General features: G+C 36.5%; 1 protein-coding gene across 2 annotated transcripts in view; it reads left to right on the top strand.

Annotated features, from left to right (window-relative positions):
- The window catches only part of CDKAL1 (CDKAL1 threonylcarbamoyladenosine tRNA methylthiotransferase), a 649,761-nt gene that overhangs the window by 387,762 nt on the left and 241,894 nt on the right, over window positions 1–20,105 (top strand). The gene's annotated exons all lie outside the window — the stretch shown is intronic.

Below are 20,105 nucleotides of genomic sequence, written 5' to 3' on the forward strand. Positions count from 1 at the left end.
TCTTTAATGTCCTTTAACAGTAAATGATGATTGTGTCCTAAATTGGAAACATAAGCATTTTTATATGATTAAGAACACCTTTATTTGGATGTGTTGAACAGAGCTATCAAATTGATTATAATGGGCATGAATAGTGTATGTGTAATGAATCATTTTTAGCATCAGAGGATGCTGCATGTGGGCCAGAGAAGTCAAACTATTTAGAGTAATATTGAAAGTTCTCTAGTTATTCATTAGTTTAGGTGGAAAAAAAACTATTCTGTCTCTTTTTGTAGCATGCATTTTTCTGTGTTTTTAAAAACACTGTGAAAAGTTTGCTGCTTGTAAAGCATTGTTTGACTAGAGAAAGTATTGTGGATTTGAGTGTCTCTAATATATGGCAACAAAGAAGTAACTTCCATATTTACATGTTAAAATATATGTAAAAAGCAAACTTGACATCAATTTTTTATTATACAGTCATATGGAATGTCTGCCTAAATGCTGATTAGTTGAAATCTCAGACATTAATCTTTTCATTAATTGGCTACTATATAGCCAAGCCTTTGTCTTTCCACCTCAATAGATCCTTGTTATTTCTTCTTCCTCTATTCCTCTATTACTGTCTTTGTATTAGTTTCCTAAGGTGGTTGTAACGAAGTACCACGAACTGGGTGGCTTAAAATAACAGAAATTTATCCTCACAGTTTGGGAGGCCAGAGGTCCCAAATCAAAGTGTTGGCAGGGTTGGTTCCTTCGGGAGGCTCTGAGGGAGAATCTGTCCCGTTCCTCTCTCCCTGCGTCTGGTGGTTGCTGGTAATTTGTGGCATTCCTTAGCTGGTAGATATATCACTGCAATCTCTGTTTCAGTGCTAACATGGTATTCTCCTCTCTCTGCGACTAAATTTCCTCTTCTTTATAAGGGCACCAGTCACTGGATTGGAGTCCACCCTAATTCAGTATGACCTCGTCTAAACTTGATTACATCTGCAAAGACGCTATATTTCCAAAGAAGCTCATTTTCACAGGTTCTGGGGATGATGACGTCAATGTGTCTTCTGTGACACACAGTTCAGCCCACAACAGCCTTCTTTTGTGGTAAATAGATATTCTCTATGTGCCATTTTAATTCATATATATAATCTTTAAAATTATTTTTTTAGTGGTTACCTTAGTATCTTAATCTATAACAGTTTAGTTTATGTTAATATCAACTTTGTAACAGGATACACAAGTTTTGCCTCTATATATAGCTCAATTCCCTCTCCCCTTCTTTATGCTGATGTTATCAAACAAAGTATATCTTTGTAAAATGTACACCTATCAGCACATTCATAATTAGTGCTTTATGCAGTTGTCTTTTAAGTTAGATAAGATAAAAACAAGAACTACAAACAAAAACCACATTTATACTGTTACCTTTGTAGTTACCTTTACCTGTGCTCTTTATTTCTTCATGTGGATTGGAGTTAATGTCAATTCATTTCAGCCTGAAGGACTCCATTTAGTATTTCTAACACAGGTCTCCTAGAAAAGTATTCTCTCAGTTTTTGTTTATCGGGGCATAGCTTAACTTTTTCTTCACTTTTGAAGGATGACTTCTCTGGATACAGAATTCTTGGTTAACAGTCTTTCAGCACTTTGCATATGTCATTCCACTGCCTTGTGGCCTCTGATTTCTGATGAGATATCAACTGTTAATCTTACTGAAGATCCCTTACACGTGATGAGATGCTTGTCTCTTGCTGTTATCAGGATTCTGTTTTTATCTTTCAGCGGTTTATGAGATAGCTAGGTATAGATCTCTTTAAGTTTATCCTACTTAGAGTTTGTAGAGCTTCTAGGTTACGTAGATTGTTTTTCTTCAGATTTCTGAGTTTTGGGCCATTATGGCTTCAAATATTTTTCTGCCTTTTTCTTTCCTTCTGGAATTCATATTATATGTATGTTGGTATGCTTGATGGTGTCCCACAGATTTCTGAGGCGCTGTTAATTTTTTTTTTTTTTTCTGTTCCTCAGACCAAGTAATCTCAATTGACCTGTCTTCAAGTTTGCTGATTGTTTCTTATACCAGCTCAAGTCTCCTGCTGAGCCCCTGTAGTGAATTTTTTACTTCAGTTCTTTTACTTTTCATACCAGAATTTCTATCTGGTTCTCCTTCATAATTTGTCTCATTATTGATATTCTTCAATCAGTGAGACATCATTCTCATGCTTTTCTTTAGTTCTTTAAACATGATTGTCTATACTTCTTTGAACATATTTAAAATGATGATTTAAAGTCGTTGTCAAGTATGTTCAGAATCTGGGCTTTTGCTGGGAGTGTCTATCGATTGCTTTTGTGTGTGTGTGTGTGTTTCACATTTTATAATTTTTTGTTGAAAACTAGACATTTAAATATACTTTTTTTTTTTTTCTGCAGTACGCAGGCCTCTCACTGTTGTGGCCTCTCCCATTGCGGAGCACAGGCTCCGGAAGCACAGGCTCAGTGGCCATGACTCACGGGCCCAGCCGCTCCGCGGTATGTGGGATCTTCCCGGACTGGCGCACGAACCTGTGTCCCCTGCATCGGCAGGCGGACTCTCAACCACTGCGCCACCAGGGAAGCCCAACATGGTTTTTGTTTGTTTGTTTGTTTGTTTTTGTTTTTTTATTTTTATTTATTTTTTATTTTATTTATTTATTTTAATATACTTTTAAATATAATGTGGCAGCTCTGGAAATCAGATAGTCTTCTCTTGACAAGAGTTATTGTTGTTGTTGTTTGTTTAGTGACTTTTCGTAATTAATTCAGTAAAGTCTACTTTGTTATATGTGGCCAGTGAAGTCTCTATCAAATTAGCTTAGTAGTCAGCTCATGATTGGACAGAGATTTCCTTAAAACCTGGAAACAATAAGTCTGTCTTTGTGGAGGAATCCTTTGTTCATATTGGAGCATCCTTCAGTGCTCAGGTTGCCTGTACCTCCATCTTTACCTGCACTTCCTGTTTGTGTAGAACCTCAGACTTAGCCAGAGGTGAGAATTAAGGGCCTTCTCATGTCTTCACTGAACAGGTGCACAGCCTGGACATGCACACGTCCTTGTGCGTGCACATGGCCTTCTAGATTCCCAGGAACGTGTCAGTGTGTTTCAAAATCCCCTCTGGACATCACATTCCCTAGCTTTTCCTTTTATGCTTTTTGATTTGCTTATTATTTGCTCTGTTATTTGCAGCCCCAGGCAGCCATGATGTTAAGCAATTGCAATGATTATTTTTGACAAATGCCCCTGGGAAAAAAGCTTTTCTACTGGGTGAGTGCCAGGTCAGGTTAAATAAGAAAGCCATGTGAGTAGAGTCTTCCATGAAACCACTGCACAGGGCAAATACTGACAGTTTTTCTGGGAATGGGGCTTTGAAGGAGCTCCAACCCTCTTCTGCCCCCTTCAGTGGCTGCCAGACTGCTGGTTTTCACCATGATTGAAGGTTGTTGGTTTTCAAGGCTACCACAGAACTGGGAAGTGGGAGGTGAGAAAAGGGCCAGTTTAAAATGCCACATAACTTTCTGTTCTTACCAAGATTGTTCCATTTTTCTGGAATAAACACTCGTCAGATTGCTGTAAGCCTTTAGTTAATTTCCAGAGTTCTGAAAAAAATTGATTCTGACCATTTTTGTCACTGTCCTCATTGCCTTTTAGGTAGGAGAGGATTTTCAGAGGTTTTTACTCTGCCATTCCTGCTGATGTCATTAAATATTACTTATGCCTTAAAATGGGCTGCTTCTGTATGTGTCAGGCCATAAGTGTATGGGGTTAGCTCGTATTCTTCCTTAATTTTTGTGTTCCATGTCAAAGGTACCGTCAATCACTTATGGTTCCATCTGCCCTTGTAAAGCTTTTGGGGAGGAGCTCATGTCATTAGTAGGTTACTGACAGCAAAAGATCACTATTAATTGAGTCTCTCAGTGGCCTGTAACAAACAACACCCTCACAGAAAGCACAGAGATTTAGAGACTAAAACGCGCACCTCGTTAGATACTTGTAGCTGTGGGCACCGCACAGAGCAGACTGTGGCTTACTCAGACGGAACCTTGCATGTGACATTTAGTTGCTTCCCTCTCTTTCTTTATTGATTCTTTTTCTAAAAACCATACCCAATACTACTTCGTTATTTATATTCTAATAGATAGTTCAACTTCCACAGTCACTGTCTTTTATATTGTTGAAGCTACTGTAGATCTCTTCTCATGAAAATGCTTTGTTTTGGGGACTTCCCTGGCGGTCCAGTGGTTAAGACTCCATGCTTCCACTGCATGGGGCACGGGTTCGATCCGTGGTTGGGGAACTAAGATCCCACATGCTGTGTGGAGTGGCCAAAAAAAAGGAAAGAAAATGCTTTGTTTTCTTGAGAGATGGTGTCCCTGTCACTATGCCATGTTCCATCCTCTGTGTAGTCTTCCAGAAAGCTTTGCACATCAGTTGATTAGGTATTTGTTAATCAGAAAGATGTTTGCTGTCGATGCTGCTTTACTAAACTAAAAAGATATCAAACTTAGAATTAATAGCTATAGACTCTAGAGTTTGTAGAAAAACAACACTGGAAAATACTGGTAATTCGAGGATATGTAACTCCAGGAAGTCATTTTGAAATTTGCAGTGCATTGTTTTACTCTGTTTTACATTGTTTTACATTGTTTTACATTGTTTTACTCTCATGAAAGTAAATGCAGATTTTAAAGTTCCTCAGTTTCTTTACCAACATTTTTGTTGAAGTATCTTTATGATGTTTTTATTTATTATCCTTCTAACTTAATGGGACGTGACCGTACTGAAGTGTTCACAGAAGTAGAAGACCTGAGTCTGAATCAGTTTGTCATTAATCTGGCAAATTCGTTGAATCTTGATCACTCTATTTATATTTCAGTCTTTTTAAAAAGAAACACCATTTTGAAGGGGCTGAGCTGAATGAGATAGGTTTAAATTTTTTCCATTTGACCTCTAAATTCTGAGCCTTCTAAAATCTTTGCAAACTCATTTTACTTGATGTGACCTAGAACTTAAAAGAAAAAAAATAGCGTTTCAAAGAATTGTTGTGCCATTCCATTGTCTGGTATTTGGTATGAAATAATCATCCCAGTACTTGCTTTGACGGTTGTGTCATATTTATATAAGCCTGTGTCAGAGAGGCCTGGAACCCAAAAGCTTTCTGTTTCTGTAGTGAGTGTGGGGAATCACTTACTGAATTTGCATCCTCTACCTAACGCCTGAGAACGAAGCATTTCTTTTGGATAGCATGGCCCTCCTCACTTGCAAATGCTTTTCATGTTGCAAATGGTACAGTAGAAAAATGAAATCTACGGAAAACCACATCAAGAAGATCTCTCTCTTATTCAAGGAATGATTATTGCATAGACAGGGTATTCTGGTTCCCCACCTATGACCCTGGAGAGGAATTGGGCATCATTTTGGTGGCTGGCTTCATGAGGCCTCAGACGTACCTCTAGCGTCACGCTCAGTCTCCCTGGGCTTGGGGCACTCTCTGTTCTCTTAGGGAGCCTTTTCAAGTCTCCCAGGGCACCAGCTACTCTTCTTTTGTGTATGGACATACCTCATTTTATTGTGCTTCACACACATGGTACTTTTTACAAATGTAAAGGTTTGTGGCAACCCTGCATTGAGCAAGTCTATCGATGCCATTTTCCCAACAGTGTGTGCTCACTTCGTGTCTCTGTGGCACATTTTGCTGACACAGAGACACATTTTAAATATTGCAAATTCTTGCAATATTTAAAACTTTTTCATTGTTATTATTTGTTATGGTGATCTGTGATCTCTGATAAAACTGTTTCAAAAAGATTACGACTTGCTGTAGGCTCAGACGATTGATGATTAGCATTTTTTTAGCAGTAAAGTATTTTTTGGCTAAAGTGTGTGCACTTTTTAGACATAATGCTATTGCCCACTTAATAGACTACAGTATAGTATAAACAAAACTTTTTTTGTTTTTTTTCCAACTTTGAGATATAATTGATATATAATATTGTGTAAGGTTAAGGTGTACAATGTGATGATTTGATTCAAATATATCCTGTGAAATGCTTACCACAGCAAGGTTAGTTAACACATCCTTCACATCACATAATTACCACTCTGTTGTTCTTGTTATGGTGAGAATATTAAGGCTCTATTCTCATAGCAACTTTTCCACTATACAATACAGTATTTGTTAACTATAGTTACCATGCTGTACATTAGATCCCTAGAAGTTAGTCCCTCAAAGCCCTTACTATTTCTGTAAAGAAGTTGTCAAAAGAAAGCAGGAATAACAATAACCTACTTCTGTTTCTCCATTCTTCTATGCTTCCATTCTTTGATATAGTCCTGAATGTGCGGCTGATTTGTGTGGGGCACTGAGGGAATTTTTCACATTTCTGTGGCTTTTGATGTTTTCAGATATCACCTGGGGCATCATAGCAGTTACCCTGTACAAAGAATATTAAACAATGTATCAGCAGTGCCCTATCGGATGCTATATAAATGTAAGATTTTGTCTTATCTGGATTAGATTAATAATGAATAGAACAATGAATTGGTAGAACAATGAATTAATATCTTAGAACAATGAATTAATATCTTAGAATAGTACCTGACATACAGAAAGTACTTAATAGTTTTAGCTATTAATATTACTATTATTATATCAGAATTTTGGAATTTTACCTTAAAGTATCAGATCTGAAAGTATATAACTTATTCTTTCTTCTTCTTTATGAAGGCATCTTTTGGATCAGGCAAGTGCAACTTTTAAGGATTTGCTTATCAGAAATCTCATGATTAATAGAGCAAGATGAAGTCTAGGATCCTCATGGGGAAGGAGAAAGAGATCTAGTGAGGGAGTGAAGCAAGACTCATTGAGGAAGTGAGAGACTTTCCAAGGTGTCTGGGGTAGGAGTGGCTTATAGGTAACTCATCACTACGAGCAGAGATAAAGGGATGCCATGATTCACCTGGGCTCTGCTGTAGTGCTGCCATCTGTCTTTTGCCATCAGAATGTCTGTGAGAGTCATCCATGTTGTTTTGTGTGTTGGGAATTTGTTACAGGTCCATTGCTGTGAAGCGTTCCATTGTGTGAATACATCATAGTTTGTTCAGCCATTTTCCTGGTGAACGCTAGGGTGATTTCCAGGTTTCAATTATTATGAATAAAGCTTACATGAACATTATCATACACGTCCTTTGGTGAACAGGTGCACTCATTTCTCTTAGGTATATACGTAGGAGTGGAATTGCTGGATCATAGGGTTGACATATGTTTGGCTTTAATAAAACTGCCAGCCATGTATGAGAGTTGCCACTATTCTCTTAGATAGATTTTTGAATGGGAAGACCCTTCAACAGATGGCCTAGCATAATACTCCCCCTATAAGGCGAAGTGTTGGGATTGGTTGTGTGTTGGTTTTTTCCAGTAGGTACTTGATGTAATGCCTGTTCAAGAGAATGAAAAACTTCAGAATGTACAGGTTTTATGTATGTTAGATATGTTTGTATGATAGCAGATTGAATAATTGAGCCACATGTTCTGTTAGAATGCATTTTGGTGTAATTTAATCTACCTGTCATACCATACAATTTAGAAGGTTTATATTTGAGAGGACACTGTTCTGAAAATCTGAAGACCTTGGTTCCAACCCTAATTCTAGCACTATGTAACTGTGACCTTAGGCAAGTCATGTAACCCCTTTAAACCTTTGTCTTTGTGTAGAAGTAGTAGCAGTGGAAGAGGAGTTTGATATATATATATCACTTAGTTTTCTCTTTCTATGATTTTTTAATAAGTCACTTAAAGTTATGTTAAATTATTACCTTATATATCTAATTAATAAATTAACATAATACATTAATTTTCATTAACTCAGAAAAGTGATTACAGACTCAAAGACATGGAAGTGACTCACATTTTAGACTACTGAGACTATAGGATTTACTAAACCAAAAATGTTCTTTTTTAAAAAAAAATTCTTATTTATTTACTTATTTTTGGCTGCGTTGGGTCTTCGTTGCTGCGTGCGGCCTTTCTCTAGTTGTGGCGAGCGGGGGCTACTCTTCATCGTTGTGTGCGGGTTTCTCATTGCAGTGGCTTCTCTTGTTGCAGAGCATGGGCTCTAGGTACGAGGACTTCAGTAGTTGTGGCATGTGGGCTCAGTAGTTGTGGTGCATGGGCTTAGTTGCTCCGCGGCATGTGGGATCTTCCCGGAACAGGGATCGAACCCATGTCCCCTGCTTTGGCAGGCGGATTCTTAACCACTGTGCCACTAGGGAAGTCCCCCAAAAATGTTAAGTTCTTAAAAAATAAAATGCTAACAACTTTTCTGGCCACTACTTTGGTTTTGTAATATATCACAGATGTGGCTACTCAGCTACTATGTAATCAGAATCCTAAAGGACATTCCACATATAATGTTGCAAACGTTCAACTTTGGACTGGGTTTTGTAAAGTCAGCCTGAAATCGATTCAACCCGTCTGTGGCTCCTCAGATCCTACCTACCCTGATTCAGAGTTTCACATGTGGCTAGTGTTTTTCTTACAGTTATTAGTAAGTGTCATGGTGTAGGGAAAAGGGCAGTCAGCTGTTTCTGTTATGATTAAAGGTAGAAGTTTCCTTTCACAGTCTTGCCGTTTCAAAATTTGATTCCTTTATTACATCCAGATGGGACTAAAGGAAGCCTTATATTGTACTTTTTCTTACTGCAGAATATATAATTACATTGAGCAATGCAAAATACCTTGTGAAAATATAAACAGGAAACAGATGTTAGGTTAGACATACAAATAACTATGAAGTTGAGCTGTTTCTGAGACTACCAGGTTTTCTTATTCTCTTTGGGCTATAAGTTACTAGTTTTATGACTGAGAGATGAAATATAGTATATTCTTTTTGAAATGGACTATGGGAATTTATCATGTTGCACATTTTAATGTTGAATAAAAAATTAAAATGAATTTCATCATCATTTTGTTACTGGTTGTTGTTTGAGAGAGGTGACTAGTAAAATGGTTAGTGAATATGGAGTTTTTTGTTTTTTAGGATTGTAGAGTCTATGTTTGTTTAGAAGATCTCATATTTTGGACAGGAAAGTGAAGATAAGTTTGGATACTAGCATAGAGTTTGAGCAGTATCATCTGTTCTTCAGCTGATTGGCCTTGTCATGTGACCTCCTTGTATCTTATTTATCTTAAAAATGGCTTTAATTTTAGGTTCCTCTAATTTAGTAATACTTATCATTGATCTCTCATATTTGCAAATGATGACAAATTATTTTTGGTTAACTTCATTAAAAATTCTCCTGTATAAAAAGTAAGATGCCCATCGATGGATGAATGGATAAAGAAAGCAACAGCCTGGATGGACCTTGAGGACATTATGTTAAGTGAAATAAGGCAAAGACAAATACTGTATGATCTCACTTATATGTGGAATAAAAAAAAAAAAAGAGCCCATAAAAACAGAGAACAGATTGGGTAGGGAAGTAAGTAGGCAGTGGGCAAAATGGGTAAAAGTGGTCAAAAGGTACAAATCTTCAGTTGTAAAATAAATAAGTCCTAGGGATGTAATGTACAGCATGGTGACTACAGTTTATAATACCGTATTATATTGTATATTAGAAAGTTGCTGAAAGAGTCTATCTTAAAAGTCCTTACCACAAGAAGAAAAACAATGTGTTGTGAGGGATGTTAACTAGACTTATTGTGGTGATCATTTTGCAATATATACATACATCAAATCATTATGATGTATACCTGATACTAAAATGTTATATATCAATTTTATCTCAATTTTTAAAAAAACGACTTTGCCAATTTTGTTTGTGGTTGTACAACCTTACAAAGTTACTCACACTGTACACTTAAAAAAGCATGAGTATAATCTTCAAGCTTAAAATGCAGAAACTTAGGTATAAACTATCTAAAGTTGAGGTTTCCCTGGAGGCACATAGGAAATCATTGAAAAAGCCAGAATGAGAATTGTGAATACTGAGTTTATAGTTTGTCTTGCTTAAACACATTGACTCTTGGTTTTACCGCTATTCAACTCAAACAAAAAGATACCAATTGTTTTTTTATATATGATGTGGCGGGTGGTGGGGGTAATTGAAATGTAGATTGTGGTAATTGCCTAGTAGAGATACAAAGCACTTTAAATGAAAATTGAAAAGAGATGATTAGTTCTTTGTATACATTGGGAAACACAGGAGGAATTGATACACGAGGTGTGGATAGTTTTGGGTAGGCAGGAATAGCTTGGAAGTGGGGAGTTGCATTCTAGGCTGAGGTTGACATTTAAACAAGGGTGAAAAGTCTAGAGCATGTCCCAGGCAAAACGCTGTAGGTCTCTTTTAGGTGGAGATGTGCTCCCTGGGAGTTGGTATATGTTGGAGGAAAAGAGAAAAGCTATCAGGGAAGATGAGATTGGAAAGAGGGCAGAATGCCAGACTAAGATGTTGGGACTTGGTTTTGCAGACCTGTGAGTGGTATTGAAACTTCTGCTTGGTGTTACCCCAAAATAATTTTCTAAAATCATGTGCCACCTCATACATTTTCTGATTGACATTGAATTTTTTTCATGCTAAGTTTAAATAGCTGCAGAAGAGGTAACCTCTGGTATATTTTAAATATAGAATTGTAAAATAAAATTGTTATATCACTCTCTCAAATGTATTCAAATAAATATTAAAAAATAGGAGAATTTACATCATCCTCTTTTTTTCCCAGAATTTGAATTTCCATTTTCTCTACAGAATTCTATCTAATATATTTTTAAGCTTGAAAGTCATCTATTGATCACTCTACCACCCTTTTCTCTATCAGAATGTATATATAAATTAAAACATTATGACTGCAAGGCTCTAAATATTTTCTAAAAAACACTTTTTATCGAATTGTCATTAGATTAGTAGTAGTACACAATTCATCAAAAACAGTATAAATACTTCTTAAGCATAAATGTATAAATTTATTATAAATTCTGCTTCTAATGAAATGGATGTTGAGGGTGGCAGCCGTGGGAGCTCGTTATGTTGTTTTGAAAAAGGCAGCTTCACAAGTCCCTACTTGGTGACCTGAAGGTGTTCAGTAAAAGTGAGAGGGAGGTGTGAAAGGACACCCCGCGGGAAGCCTTGACCACAGACAAATCGGTTTTATGAAAAAGTACAAATGGAAATTAAAGACCTGGACATGAATTCATTTTTAAATGACCCTTGTCTGCTAGTTTGTTTCCCTCCAGGAATACTCTGTGCCCATTTCAAGGGCCAATTTACACTATAGTTTGTAAGAAAGAAGTTGTGTGACCTGGACAGTGCGAAGTTATGCTCAGGAGGTAGATATGGCCAAATATCAGAGAATTCTGAGGGTTGAGTAGTAGAAGAAACACATAGCAACTAATGGGGTATAATGGATGAAGGTGAGAAATTCAGAGGTTTTAAAACTGATCAGGAAAAGATTGTAATGCTTCGGCAAGGATATACTGCTTTCATTTTTTTTTTTAATTGAGCTATAATTGACATACAACTTAGTTTCAGGTATACACCATAATGATTTGATATTTGTATGTATTGTGAAATGATCACAATAAGTGATAAGAATAGGCAACCACCAATCTGTTCTCTGTATCTATGAATTCTTTTTCTTTTTTTTTTTAATTTCACATGTAAGTGAGATCATACAGCATTTGTCTTTTTCTGTCTGATTTATTTATTTCACGTAGCATAACGCCCTCAAGGTCCATCCAAGTTGTCACAAATGGCAGGATTTCCTTCTTTTTTTGGTCTGAATAATACGTATACTATTGTATACATACGCCACATTTCCTTTATCCATTCATCCACAGTGAGTTCATTTTTAAACGTCATATATATAATCAGTGCTTGGGAAAGTCATTCAATAGTTTATTAAGGGGAAAATAAACACCCAGATGGGAGTATCCCATTTGTTTTTAATTTTTAATGAGTAGTTTTAATGTATAATCCTTAAACCACTAAGGGATTGGATTTTCCTGTCTTCCTTTCACTCAGCTGAAGACATTTCATTTACTCAGGGCAGCCTCTTGGGAGAAATTTCTTCATATGGGCTGTGTTCTCCCACTTCTTGACACCGTTTCTGGAGAGACACTGAGTATTATTTGTTCAGAATAAATTATTCTTCTTACTTCACAATAATCCCAGCTCTTTCTAGATCTCCTATCTGAACTGTGCCCATTTAGGTAATTCTGTGGAGAGATTATTTAGAGTCCTTTGAGGATGGGACAAAGGAAGTGATCTGAACGTTCTATGGAGAACTGTTGCTGGTGCCATCACTTTCCACCGACATTCATTTCAGGGTTTGCGCATGTTGTTAAACTCTCTTGGACATAGTTCTCTTTTTTCCTGTCTGTTTTCTAGATTCTTGATCTCTAGCTAATTTTGAAATATTAAAAAAGGCAGAGTACTTGATTTAGAAATCCTTTTTCTCACCTAAGACAGAAGGAGATACTTAGTATGTAACATGGTATCTTATATCTCTTTAATCATTGTTATTTAGACCCATCTTTATCTAGTTTTGAAGCCACATAAACATAATATATTAACAATATATATTTATAACATTTGATCACTGGAAAGATGAAGTTCAAGCCCTGCTCTATCTTTTGTAAAAAAAAGTACTTTAATCCTATAAAAATGGCAACATTTAAGATCTGAAAATACTTATGTATCAAATGATTGCTTCTATAACCTTAGGCACTAAGGTACATCAGATTTCTATATTTGTAGAGGCTACAGACTTTGACAGAAAAGAGGAAAATAAAAATCTTCATTTCCCTCTCTAATCTGAAGAAATCTATTTTAATTGCATAGGATTTTAACTTCCATTTGATTAAAAAATAACAACATTTAAAAAATAGCTCAAGTCTTAACAGGTAAATTTGGCTCATCACATGGAAGTTTTTCCTGATCTTTCTTTATAGTCTCTACAAGCTATCTGATCCTGTAACTTTGGAACCACAGTGCTTAAAAGAGCAGCAGATTCAAATCTCAGCAAATATTCTGACTATAGGTGTTCTTAGACAAGCTAGCCCACCATGCAGTAACTGGAAATGCTTTCATTTCAGAGCCAATTAAAGAACTGACACGTGAAGCCAGTTTTGCCAAGTGAAAACAATTAAAGTAGAACAAGGAAGAAATAGGCCCCTCTTTGTTGCTTTATAAAAATTATATACCCATTTATCCATTTGACCTCAAATTCCATATTGTTCAGTAACAAGAGTGCAAAGATCCTATTAATTTATTATATTTTAATTTCAACTAATGTAATAAGAAGCATTTAATTCATGCATTTTGAGACATTTGGAAAAAATCCACACATTTCTAATAAATCAGACATAAGGAGAATTTTGCAAACTGAAAATTTTAAACTCTTTGATTTTATTTTGGTCTTGTTTTGGAGAGACAGCTCTCCACTGCTTATTTCAAGCCGTGCTCCCAGAAATGACTTATTGTTAGTTAACACTGTCATGTGAATTAATTAGTGCCGTTCCTCAGGAATGATTTTAGATTTAGGGAGGACACGTTTGTGAGACACATTTTGATGGAATGGAGTGTAAGGAAGTAAAAAATCTTTTCCTCTACCTTTCGTAGGTTCTCCAGGTGGGTTTCTGTAAGTTAGACTAGCCAAAGATAGATAAACAGAGAAAAACATAAGGTTATTAACATGTGCTTCCTGCTCATATGCATGGAAGCACCCAGCAGTCAGTAACCCCAAAGGGTGTTTAGAACTTGGGTTTATATACCATCTTATGCTAAAACCAAAGAAAAATGGATTTGTAGTTCTGAGTGAGGAAGACTAGTTATGGGAAGGTGACCAGGAAAAGTATGGTAAACAGGGATTGTTTAGAAAGGTTTGTTATGCATATTTAAGTCTTGTCTTCACCATTGATAGGAATTGTTAAAATTTTGTTCTCTTCTTCCTAGTATGGAATTTCCATATTTACATCATTTTTCCCCAAAGTTTCTACCTTTAAAAATGGAAAATTCGGGACTTCCCTGGTGGCACAGTGGTTAAGAATCTGCCTGCCAATGCAGGGAACACGGGTTCAAGCCCTGGTCTGGGAAGATCCCACATGCCACGGAGCAGCTAAGCCCGTGTGCCACAACTACTGAGCCTGCACTCTAGAGCCCATGAGCCACAACTACTGAGCCTGTGTGCCACAACAACTGAAGCCATGCACCTAGAGCCCATGTTCGCAACAAGAGAAGCCACAGCAATGAGAAGCAAGTGCACCGCAAAGAAGAGTAGCCCCTGCTCACCGCAACTAGAGAAAGCCCACACGCAGCAACGAAGACCCAATGCAGCCAAAAAAAAAGATGGAAAATCTATAAATAGAAATTCCTTTTACAAAAGGAAAACAAAAGGCCCTGTTTTTAGACCTTTTCCTGAGTCTGCTGGTTCTCAATGGCCTTTAGCTCAAAATAATCCATATGCAAAAGAGACATATTTGGGGGTTGGTAACTTTTGAGAGTCAGGGTGACTGTATTTACACTCCAGTTGTACCACTGTGCCTTGGACAAGGTTGTAACTTCCCTGAGTGTTAGATTCAGTAAAACTACTCTCTAGGTTTGTTCAGAAATTTAAAGGAGATAATGAGTGTTGTTACCAAGCTGAACTTGGACCTGCTCGCCTGATTGGCAGCAAAGCCAGTCTCCTGGCATCAGGGATGAAGGAAAGTACAGCGTTCATTGCAGGGTGCCAAGCAAGGAGAATGGGCAGCTCATGCTCAACAGACCTGAACTCCCTGATGGCTTTCAGGGAAGGATTTTTAAAGGCAGCATTTGGGGTGAGGTTTGCAGATCATGGACTTCTCTCTGATTGGTTGGTGGTGAGGTAACAGGGTGATGTTTTGGGAATCTTTATCATCAGCCTTCTGGTTCCAGTCAGTCAGGGGCCTACTGCTTGCGATCAGCATGTAATCACCAGCCTCCACCTGGCTGTGGGTCTTACTTTCTGCAGAACATCTCAAAGATTTGTGTCAAATTGTTATGTATATCCCTTGAGGAGGAACTAGGACTCTGTTTTATCCTTAAACTGTTGTTTAAGCTCTTACTAGTTTTCTTGCTTGACTGCTTTTCCTTTGTTTCTGCATTCTCTCACTTCCATAATTAGTAACTACTTGAGTTTGCTCTTTGGAATTTGGGGGAGGCTTAGGGGACTAAAGCCTTTTTTTCTACAAACAAGAAGTGGGGGTCACAGAGGGACTTTTATACCCAGGAAGGCCCCGCCAGAGCTCTGCAGGTTTCATTGTGAATCAGCAAAATGTCTAGCACATAAGGGTGCTTATCACTATTATTACTGTTACTACTGCTGCTGTACCACTTGATAGTATTGTGATTTGGAGAGTGCTGAGGGCTTTCTTCTTCCCTCTAATAATCATTCCAATTAAATGACTTCTTCTGGCCCATGTTTTTAAGAATTCCCTTACATTACAATAAATTTGGGAATGGGGAAAGAATTGCTCATACCTCTTTTCTCCTTTTACTTTCATTCTCATTTTTGTTTTTGTTTTTGTTTTTGAACAAAGAAATTTCTTTCAGGTCTATTTATTTTTTTTACTCTCTCATCATAGCTCCAGGGACAGAGTTACTCAAATGGTAATAACTTCTTCAGGAATGATTCTAAGGCATTTTTGCTGATTCTTATCTCTGATTCTCCTTTGTTTGTTGTTTTCATATTCACATTTCTCTCTCCTGTTATGCTAATGTGGAATGAGCCCCTTGAGTATAAATGCCTAGGTGATTTGAACCCTGCTTAGAAGAAAGGTTTACTTCTTTCATTTTTGAAGAAATTGAGCTCACACTGAATGATATATTGTTAAGAAATATTATTAACTTAATATTTTGTTCTTTGAAAATCATTTTACTTTCTCCAAGCCCACCAAATGGTATCAAATATAATTTTATAATATAATTGTTTCAAGATGGTAGTGACAGTATTGCTTTAACTCTGATTTATTTTTCTCTTTCTATTTTTGTTTTTCCAAAACTTTAAAAATGAATATATATTACCTTTATAATACAGAAAAACATTCATTTTTAAAAAGAACAGTGTTTTTCATTATTTTATGTACACTAATTACCATATGCATCTTTATTTTAGAAGTATGTAACAGGTTCAGCCTATAAGATCTGTGAGTCCAACCCTCAAACAAACAATTCTCTCTTTAAAGTGATTTCAACAAATAATGTTACAGTTGGTATACTTGATAAAAGAGTAAATAGGTAGAGAATCATTAAGTGGTTCCCAAGTGTACTCCTTATTTTTCCCAAATGTACTTTTAAAGATATAATTGATATTATTAGACTGAAAGAAGCAGAACTGATACAACAGGTTACTGGATCATTTTACAAGATATACAGCCTTATGTCTTACGTGTGTTACCTGTTGACTATTTTTGAGTGTACAGTTCAGGGACATAAAGTACATTCACAGTATTATGCACCCGTCACCACTATCCATCTCTAGAGCTTTTTCATTGTCCCAAACTGTGCCCAGTAAACAATAAACTCCCCATGCCTCTCTCCCCCCCTTGTCTCCATGAATGTGACTATTCTAGGCACCTCTTGTAAGTGAGATCATGCAGTATTTGTCCTTTTGTGTCTGGCTGATTTCACTTAGTATAATGTTTTCAAAGTTCATCCCTGTTGTAGCAATGTTATGTTATTTTAAATATCTCTTTTTTAGGTAGTTTTACTCTCAATGGCAGAGCACACTGTACAGACTTCAATAGCTCTTATTTCCCTGTCCTACAATTTTACCATGCATGCTCATACCCCAAGAGTATACAGTGTTTTTCTCTATCTCTCCATTTCCTTGCTTAATGCCTGGTGCTTAAACAGTTAAATTACAGTTGAATGAATGAATGCTTGGATAACCCAGTTGAATAATCAAAATGGTTATTTTAGAGTAAATCCTACAAAGAATTCTAGCTAAAGGTCAAACATCAGTGCCTGTGTTCTAGGAAATCCTATTTCCTAGGAGTCACCTTCAATGCTCCAAAGGTCATATAGGTCAAGCTAAAATAAGATCAGAGTCATATTTCATCCATTATTTCATTAATGACACTGTAACAGCCACTAAGTCAATTACCAGCACCTACATTTACTTTCAGCCATCTAAAAATAAATTATCATTAATAGCATCAGAAAGTGAACAAGGGAGCACAAGTGGAGAACACTTTCAACCCTTATATCCCAAATGAAAAGGAGTGGATATTGTGAACAGATTCTAATTTATATTTGATCTATAACTTAATTATAACAGGAAATTCACTTCTAAACTGCAAAGAGTTAACATTCAATATTTGCATTAAAATAAGTTGAGACAAAACATCTGTTCTAATTAGCTTTCATAGAAATGTTAAAAGGACTTCAGTCCCCCTTTACCATTACCACTCATCTTAGTGTCAGAGTCAATAATCAGACTTCACATTATGAAGATAAGAATATACATCAATACTAATGTCAAAATGCTAAGAGTTGTAATTCTACACACATTTATGTTCATCTGATATTATCAGTGTTTTGTTTTATTTTTAAATTATTATTCTGCTCTGCTAATGCCAAGAAATCAAGAGTTCTTGTATCTGGATTGTTGTGATGGTTACGTGAATCTACACCTATGTTAAAATTCATGAAACTGAACACATAGAAAAAAGTCAATTTTACTGTATTAATTTTAAAATAAAATAGACAAGAAAGCTAACAATAAAATCTGTTGTGATTCAAACACTATAACATGCATTGGTGTATGTTAAAAATTATGTATATATAAAGTATATATGTTTATATATATATATAATATATATATATTTAAAATATAGTTGCCCTTTTTTCCATTAAAAAAAAGACCATGTCTACCAGACACTAAAAGAACAAATCAATACCTGATCAATTTAATGGGGATAATACATGCAACTCAGTTAGACTGAGTGTTCAACTCAGACAAATTCTATTGGCTTCTCCCAAATATGACGTAAATAATTAAAGAACCCAATGGGAAGGCAGATATTAAAGATTTATTTAGAAATATTTAACTCTTACTTGTTTATGGTCTGAATATCCCAAATGATGCTAACTTTCATTTTGCACATCACGGGGTACAGAGTCGAAACAATGTTCTGGTGATTTCACTGCTGTAGTTATGGTTGCTTGGTATGTGAAATGATGCAGCCAAACAAGTATTTATTAAACAGAAAACTGTGTTTCTGGGATGGGGATGCAAAGAACGCAGTAACCTCCTTTGCATTTTATAAACAAACATGTAAACACAACTGCCTCCTTGGATGGGGAAGCACTCACTTGTGTCCGGCACTCGACTGAGTATCGATACTTTATGTATCTCATCTGACTCCTCCCTCCACAGTGCAGGTATTTTTATTATCTCTATGGTAGATCGTATCACCGTTTACCAAATATTCTGCTTTCCCTCTCCGTGGGAGCGTGAGAATATCTGCCTAGTTAAGCTCAGGAGCAGGTGTGTGACTTGCAACAACCAGTGAAATGCGGGAAGAAGGTTTAAGCCAATGATTCTCTTTTCCTCCCCCTCTTCCACATTCACAGTTTGCAAGTGGAAACAACTTGAGCAAAGCTTTATTAGCCAGTCCATGAAAGATATGTAGCATGAAGAAGAATTACATTTTTGTGGTTATAAGCCACGGAGATTTTTTTTTTAATTTTTAAATTTATTTTTGGCTGCATTGAGTGTTCGTTGCTGCACGCGGGCTTTCTCTAGTTGTCGCGAGCGGGGGCTACTCTTCCTTGCGGTGTGCAGGCTTTTCATTGCAGTGGCTTCTCTTTGTTGCGGAGCACGGGCTTCAGTAGTTGCAGCACGCGGGCTCAGTAGTTTCAGCGCGCGGGCTTCAGTAGTTGTGGCGCACGGGCTCAGCCACTGAGATTTTTGAGATCGTATGCTATACAGCATAACCTAATGCATCCTGCTGATACATTGTCATTTTATGAATGAAGAAAATGAACCTTCGGAGACATTTAAATAATTTGTCCCCAGTGAAGAGCAGTAAATGAAATAACTAAATGTAGAACCTCAGCCTGTCAGACTGCTGAGTCCTTTTTCTTAACCAGTTTTCAATAAATACTGGAATGGAATTGCATATCAATTACAAAAGTAGAACAGTGGATGAAGAAATTAAGTGTTGTATGGGCCATAGAAAGTTCCACCCCAAATGGAGTTTAATTTTGAGTGATAAACAAGAAATTTCCAGGCAAACTGCACCATTTTGTGAATATACTAAAAAACATTTAATTGCATACATTTTATGAGTGAATGGTATGGTATGTGAATTATATGTTAAATAAGCTATCTTTTCATGCCTAAGGGTAAATGGTATAGTTTGTCTTTTTTTTTTTTTTTTGAGGTATTTTCTTGCTTCAACATATATCTTAGATTAGCTGAAAAAAAAAACATAGCGATGTTACATAAAGTTTAGCATTTTAAGTATGCAGATACAATACTTCCTAACAAAGCTATAATCTGAGAGGGCTTTCACTGTGAATGCAGAGACATCTGAATGCAAGCGTTAATATACACTGAGTGACTTTGTTCAGCTGGTTATATTCAAAACCAGGTAGAATATGATGATGAATTTGATGACTGCTGGGCAATAAAAGTGAAACTTAACATTTCTTTTAAAAATGCACCATACATGAATTGCTTTTTAAAATTAAGCCTGTTTTCATTCATTATTTTTTCTTTGCTTTTTAAGTTCATTAAAAAATCACAAATAGTGAGATGAACACCAATTTGTAATAGGAAAACCCCATGTGAAAACACCAGGTAGAAATACTGTTTTGTTGATCTGTTAGACATTCTCTGGTCTTTACCTATGAAATAGTCACCATCTATTTTAAGCAGCCTTGGTACATCAACCCTTAAATAAAAAATGACCATATATTAAAATAGATACTATTTCTATGCTAGTTGCTACCAGGGCTCCTTAAAACACACACATGTGCCTGCATGCACACACAGACCTACACAGGCCTGTGTGCACACATGTCTGCACACATACTTGCCTGTCTACTCAGACTCTCTTACCCAGCTCTGAGCTTAG

The sequence above is a fragment of the Grampus griseus genome, assembly GCF_964374135.1.
Source record: "Grampus griseus genome assembly, chromosome: 10".
NCBI classification, from domain to species: Eukaryota; Metazoa; Chordata; class Mammalia; order Artiodactyla; family Delphinidae; genus Grampus; species Grampus griseus.